The 7,004-nt window shown below is 35.6% G+C and overlaps 1 non-coding gene across 1 annotated transcript; it reads left to right on the top strand.

The window, feature by feature from the left end:
* Window positions 1–6,291: 6,291 nt before the first annotated feature.
* LOC141654575 (small nucleolar RNA R71) lies at window positions 6,292–6,398 on the top strand. Its single transcript, XR_012548131.1, has one exon. It is a non-coding gene; the product is annotated as a small nucleolar RNA R71 (small nucleolar RNA).
* The last annotated feature ends 606 nt before the right edge of the window (window positions 6,399–7,004 follow it).

Raw genomic sequence — 7,004 nt, 5'->3', positions numbered from 1 at the left:
TTCGTTGAGTACAACCAAATTTCGAATAAATGTGTCCATAATCCAAACCCATATCAACTTAGGACACTGTGTGCCGAAATACCCTTCATTAACATGAATTCGGTGGATAGAAATTTATCACCCACTTCCCCTACGTAACAAGGTTTGTACCCCGGTAGGGCCGAGTGCACTCCCTCGTGAAATAGGTTTTCATGGTTTCTACTATTTGGTAAGGCTATGTCCCAATTGATTATTTTAGCGAGAGGTCATGTCAATTTATTATCTATCACGTTTTAAGTGAACTAAAGCGGTGAACTACGATAATTGTAATTGACACGGTCGATAAACTCGATGAAAGATGATGCATGTTTTAGTTATGGCGATTTAGCGATGCATGCGACATATAAATAAAATGCAAAGTATAAAAATAAATTCTAGTATGGCCTTCCTAAAATAGAAAAACTATTTAACTATTACATATTCGGAAACCAACTCCATTGGTCCCTTGAACTTCGGTTATGGCACGCATCTCGAGGTAACACCGTCTTTATGTATCGCCTTCTTGAAGAAATCCGTCTTTATGGAACTCCGGTAAAATAAAATTACATAATAAATTACATAATTTTCTATTATACATATGTAATTAAAATAAAAATAAATCTATTAAATTACAAAACGGTGATATGAGATCACAATAAATTACAACCGAATCGATATTCCCATACATTTCGGGTAATATCAATTAAAAAACTAAGGCCATACTAAGTAAAATTACATAAAATAAAATTATGACAATCATAAATAAAATGCAGCATTATAATATGTATGAAAATGCCCAATTTTATGCTAAATCGCCTTTAAGGAGCCAATATCGTATATTACACGTTTTTTTTACGGATTTGCGTGATTCAACGTTTTATAATCACAAAATTACATAAATTCATATTTATGCATAAGTTAATCACCCTAACCTCTTAGGACTCAAAATTTAGTCTTCACTAATTATTTGACCATAACTAACTCATATTTCTTAAATTGTTCATTAATGGACTTAAAATTTCAATAAAAATGCTATAAACTTTAAATAAATCACAAAAATTTAAATAAATTCAAAATTTGAAATTTAAACTTATGAACATTCTGGAAAAATACCATGACACTCATAATATTCAAAAAACTTAGGTTAAAAATTCGAAATTTGTCCGAAAAAACAATGTTGCGGATTATCAGTTTTAACATGAATAAACATAAAAACATGAGAAAAAATATATTCATCAAATTTTCAATTTTAGATCTGAAAAAGATAATAAAATGCAACATATGACGTTTTTCCTTAGTCATGGAGTATGTTTTAGCAATTATTTACTAATTAAGTCACTATTTATGCTATTTTCCTTCAAAAAAAAAAACCATAAATCATGCAAAAAGACTTCAATATAGCCTATTATTTTACACACATCTTGTAAAATTGCATGTGAAAACATACTAAATTTCTATGACCAGATTCGAAATTTATCTCATATTAACTTATTTTTCATCTAAATCCGATTTTAATAATTAAAAATCCATTTTTCGAGCATAAGAACTCCAAAAATTATGAAAATTTACAGGTTATCTCAAAATAATTAATGTGACAACATATCCAAAAATCACTGGAAAATTCGAAGTTTAGCTAATTTTAGTCCGAAAATGACATTTTATTCATAAAATCATATTTTTAATGCCATTATTATATAATATGAACAATAAAATCCATAAATTAACCAAAATATCCTAAAAACATTTTAGGACCACAAACTTTAACATGCATAATGATTTTCATGATATATCATAATAACACAAATTAAACAAGTTTTATATGTTAATCATATAACTCGGAAAAACTTTTAACCGATTTGCATGCAAACAACCAAGGCTCTTGATACCACTTGTTAGAAATCTAGATCTCATTACAAACATATTCATATATGTTTTATATTAATTTAATCATAAAATTAAATGGTGATCTTATGCATGCAAACTATAAACAATTTAAAGAAGAAATCTTCATCTTACAATGGTATTTCGGTTTATATGGGCACAAGAGAGTTCTCCTTCTCTCTTGTTCTTGTGCTTTCCTTAATGGATGAACTAGGATCCAAGTGTAGGATCCCTCCCAAAGTAAAATACCCAAGGCAAACTCTTAATCAAATTAATATTATGTATACTAGAATAATATTAATTTCGTGTAAAAATTGACCCAAAAATTATTTAATTTGGTCTCTTAAAACCGGTTAAGAGAAGGAGAACAAGGAAGAAAATATTTATCTCTCTAAAATATTTTATGATGGATGATGAATGAACTAATACACTAAAATGTTATCTAGTGTATATGATAAATAATAAGGCAAAACCCTTGGTTTTGCTCTTATGAAAAACCGGGTAAGGGGAAGAGGAGGGACCAATGCATGCACTACTTTGTCTTCACAATGACAACTAGGTCTTGCATGGCTAGTTTAGTAGGAAATGATTATGTTTTCCACTAACATAATCAACACAATATAATCCTAATACTCCTCTTAATTTCGGTACATATATGGATAAAATGGACTCCATTTTATCTTTGTCAAAATGTCAATTTGTCATATGTCACATGTCACATAAAATTGTTATGTATTTTTAACATATTAAAAATCAACGTATTAACAAAAAAATACGTCATATACAAAATCGACTTAGTAATTCACAATTACTTGTACCAAAATATTTTACCAATTATAAATCACAATAACTTGTATTCATAATAATTTATTCATTCAATTTCAATTGTTTCCTTAAACAATAATGTCATCTGAGTAATGAAACAATTCAATTACTTAGACCGTATCTCATTTAATCAAATTTCAATGAGACACGTAAATATTACTTCCAAAATCGTCCGTCAATTTTAAATATTTTAATTGACCCGTATCGTCATACGATCAATTAAATGATCAATTAAGAGTGTTACCCTTTAGGTATGACCTAAGGGGATCAACTGGTCACCACCGTCTCACGACAGTAATGTCAAACTCTAGTCAGCCAATCATTACCGATATGTGTGGACCAGTTGACAGTAAAAATTACTTCCCAATTGTATTCTTTATAATGAGACTTAAACATGTGATCATCATGATCAACAGTTGTGATCGCATTATTGTCGGAGGACACATATTCCAACAGCCTTGTATCCTAAAAATCGACTCAAACTTTGAAGATGTTGGTATTTTAATCACTTGTTGTTGGTAAAGGAGTGGTTTATTTGAGTTTTGAGGGAGTTTGGTTTTAATTTGGGTGATTTTGGTTGAGAAATTTGATGTTGGTTGATGGAGAGAATGAGGGTTTTGAGGGTTTGGAGTTGTGTTTATGTTATGAATGAGGAAATGAATTGGGAAAGAGGAGCTTTTGAGCCTGTTATATTTGAAAATCAGAGGGGGAGACGAGCGGATTGGCATCGGGACGAGCGGATTCTACTGTTTTTGGCTTCAGGAAAAAGACGCGCTGGGACGAGCGTCTTCTGAGGAAGACGAGCGTCTTTCTGGAGCAGGACGAGTGAACTGGATTGGAGATGCTCGGATTCCTTGTCAGGGGAAATCCCTAAATTGGTTAGTTATAAGACGAGCGGATTCCCAGTAGGACGAGCGTCCTGACTGAGACGAGCGGATTCTCAAGTGGGACGCTCGGTTTCTCAGTCAGAGCAAAATCTTCATTTTCCAGCTTCTTATAGACGAGCATATCCTGCCCAGGACGCTCGGATTCTTCCCAGGACGAGCGGATCCTCGTCGGGTCGCTCAGATTGTCCCTCTGCCACACGGATTCAGGTCCATCCGTGGGCATTTCGTAACCTGTGTCATTTACTCTTCATTTCTTGTGGTCTTCATTGTGGGGGCACTACAAAGGCTTGGATAGCCTAGGCAATTTGCTATCCCCACACTATGTCAAAACACTACACATCAATAATCACATAAGTCCCTCCCTCACTTTCTCTCAAAATGATGAAAATCTTGATCAAGGCATAAAAATACAAATCCAAAATTGACAAAAATGCAATACAATAAGTAAAATGCAAGTTAAGGAGTTAGAATATTTACAAGTGGTGGTTTAGGGAGGACTCCACCAAACTCTCATCCATTAATGAGATGTCAAGGGGGCATGTTCAAGGTGTTGTTGATGTTGCTCAACACCTTGAAGAAGTAGTCGAAAGCTTGTTCATTGTCATGATAAAGATCTTCAATAGACCTTTGCACTTGTTGTTCTTCATGGTGGTCTTGGGTCATAGCATTACCGATATAGGGATTGAATATCCCCTCAAACTCATCATCCTAAAGACCGCATACTTCATCTACTTGTTCCCCAATAATATCACGAGTTGATGAGAACAACTCCTCTTTCTTCTTGTCATGGCCAATGAGGCCTTCTTCTTTACTTGTCATGAGTGGTGGTGAGCTATTCAAGCTCTCATTGTTTAAACTTCCTTGTTCCTTGGACGGAGCATCTTCTACTTTCTCTTTCCATATGGGTGGTGATTCTTTACCCATAGCTTGTTCTTTGCATTGAGATGCCAACTTATTCCTATCACTTTCTCGGCTATAATGATCAACCATGAAACACGACTCATGTAATCGGGGAGCTCTTATTGTCTTGTCAAGATTAAAAGTGATTGTTTTGTCTCCCATTTCTAGGGTGAGTTCTCCATGTTTAACATCAATCACCGCAGGTGTAAGAAAGGTCTTCCTAAAATGATAGGAATGTTGGAGTCTTCCTCCATATCAACAATAACAATGTCCACCGGGATGAAGAACTTGCCAATTCTTACCGGCACATCTTCCCATACCCCTAAAGGTGTCTTCGTAGATCGATCCGCCATTTGAAGTGTGATATTAGTGCACTTGAGTTCTACCATTCCTAACCTCTTGCTTACCGAATATGGCATGACACTCACGCTTGCCCCAAGGTCACATAGAGCTTTGTTGATTGTGGTGTCGCCAATGGTACATGAAATAAAGAAGATTCCCGGATCTTTTAGTTTTGCAGGTGAACTTCCTTATAGAATAGCACTACTCACCTTAGTGAAAGCAATAGTCTCAAGTTTCCGGATTGATTTCTTATTTGTAAGAATATCTTTCATGTATTTCGCATAGGCCGGAACGTGATTGATTAATTCCGTAAATGGAATTGAGACTTCCAAGTTCTTGACAATCTCCATAAACTTCCCAAGTTGTTTGTCAAACTTAGGCTTAACTTGACGACTTGGAAATGAAAGCCGAATCACAATAGGCTCTTTCTCTTTAGCCTTCTCTTCAATCTCCTTTGAAACTTCTTGAATGGTGTGTTCTTCTTCTTTAGAGTTTTCAACAACTCTTTCCTTGTCACTAGAATTCACAACATCTTCATCAACGGGCCTCTTCGGCCCTTCATACCTTGTACCACTCCTCAAATGGATGGCACTCACCGATTCTTGTCTTGGGGGATTACCTTGAGGTGGTAATTGCCCCTTTTGTCTTTGTGAACTTGAAGATGCCGATTGAGACATTTGGGTCTCCAACATCTTTGTGTGAGCTAGTATGTTGTTAATGGTGATGTCTTTTGCTTGGCTACCCTTTTGCATTTGAGTGAAAAACTCTTGTTGGTTCTTTTGCATTTGGAGGACCGCTTTTTGAACATCAAAACCTTGGTCATTTGTTTGATTGTATGGAGTTTGATTTTGGTAACCTTGGTTTTGATTGTAAAAGGGTCTTTGAGCTTGGTTTCTCATTGGAGGTGGGGTGTATGTTGTTTAAGTGTTTTGAACATTTTGGCTTTTGTATGAGAGGTTGGGATGGAATTTGGTGTTTTCATTGTAATAGTTGGAATAAGGGGTACCACTCTTGTATGCTTGGAAAGCATTCACTTGTTCCCCTACATTCACTTTGGTCATGTCCCAAAGTTCCACAACTCTCACATACTCCACTTGGAATTGATGAAGATGCCACCATGGCATTCACATGTTGCTTAGGTGATTTGGAGGCTTCTTCAAGCTTAGCCATAGCCTTCTCAAACTTCAAATTAATGGTATCAATATGAGCACTAAGTTGAGCACCCAATTAAGTAATAGAGTCCACTTCATGCTTTCCTCCTTTAGTAGCCTACCGAGGTCTACTATATTGTGAGTTATGGACCGCCATTTCCTCAATCTTGTTCCATGTTTGATTATCGTCAACTTCGGTGAACATACTATTTGATCCCATATTGAGAATGTTTCGGGAGTCTTCATATAGACCATTCCAAAATTGTTATACCAAGAACCACTCGCTAAGTCCGTAATGTGGACAAGATCGGCAAGTATCCTTGAATCTCTCCCATGCTTCATACAAAGATTCCTCATCCCTTTGTTTGAACCCGGTGATTTGGGCTCTCAACATGTTAGTCTTTTCCGGAGGATAGAATTTCGTGTAGAAAGCAAGTGCCAATTTCTTCCAATAGTCAATACCAAGAGTAGCCTTATCAAGGCTCTTTAACCATTGTTTTACGGTACCAATCAAAGAAAAAGGAAATAAGACCCATCGAATTTGGTCTTGAGTAACTCCGGTTTGAGAAATCGCATCACAATAGTCACAAAAAGTCTCCATATGAGAATGAGGGTCTTCACTAGGCATCCCCCCAAATTGGCTTCTTTCGACTAATTGTATAAAGGTGGATTCTGCAATGAAATTACCGGTTAAATGTTGTGGTGTGGGAGTACCATTTGGTAGGTTCTCCTCGGTTTGTACGGAATGTGATGAAAATTTGGGCATTGTAGGTTGCTTTTGTGGTTGATTTTGTGTGGGGTTATCCTCCCCTTCTCTTGGAAAAGGATTGATAAACTCAATGTTATTTGGTTGAATGTCCACAATCTCACCAATACCTCTCAAAGTATTCCTAGCAAGTCTTCTATTTTTGGTCAAAGTTCTTTCAATTTCAAGATCAATGGGTAACAAGTTACCTTGTGATCTCCTAGACATGCAAAATATCAAACAACTTGAAAACAA

This window comes from Silene latifolia, chromosome 4 (assembly GCF_048544455.1).
Source record: "Silene latifolia isolate original U9 population chromosome 4, ASM4854445v1, whole genome shotgun sequence".
Classification (NCBI taxonomy): domain Eukaryota; kingdom Viridiplantae; phylum Streptophyta; class Magnoliopsida; order Caryophyllales; family Caryophyllaceae; genus Silene; species Silene latifolia.
The sequence above is the reverse complement of the archived record's forward strand: the minus strand, read 5'-3'. Positions and strand labels throughout refer to the sequence as shown.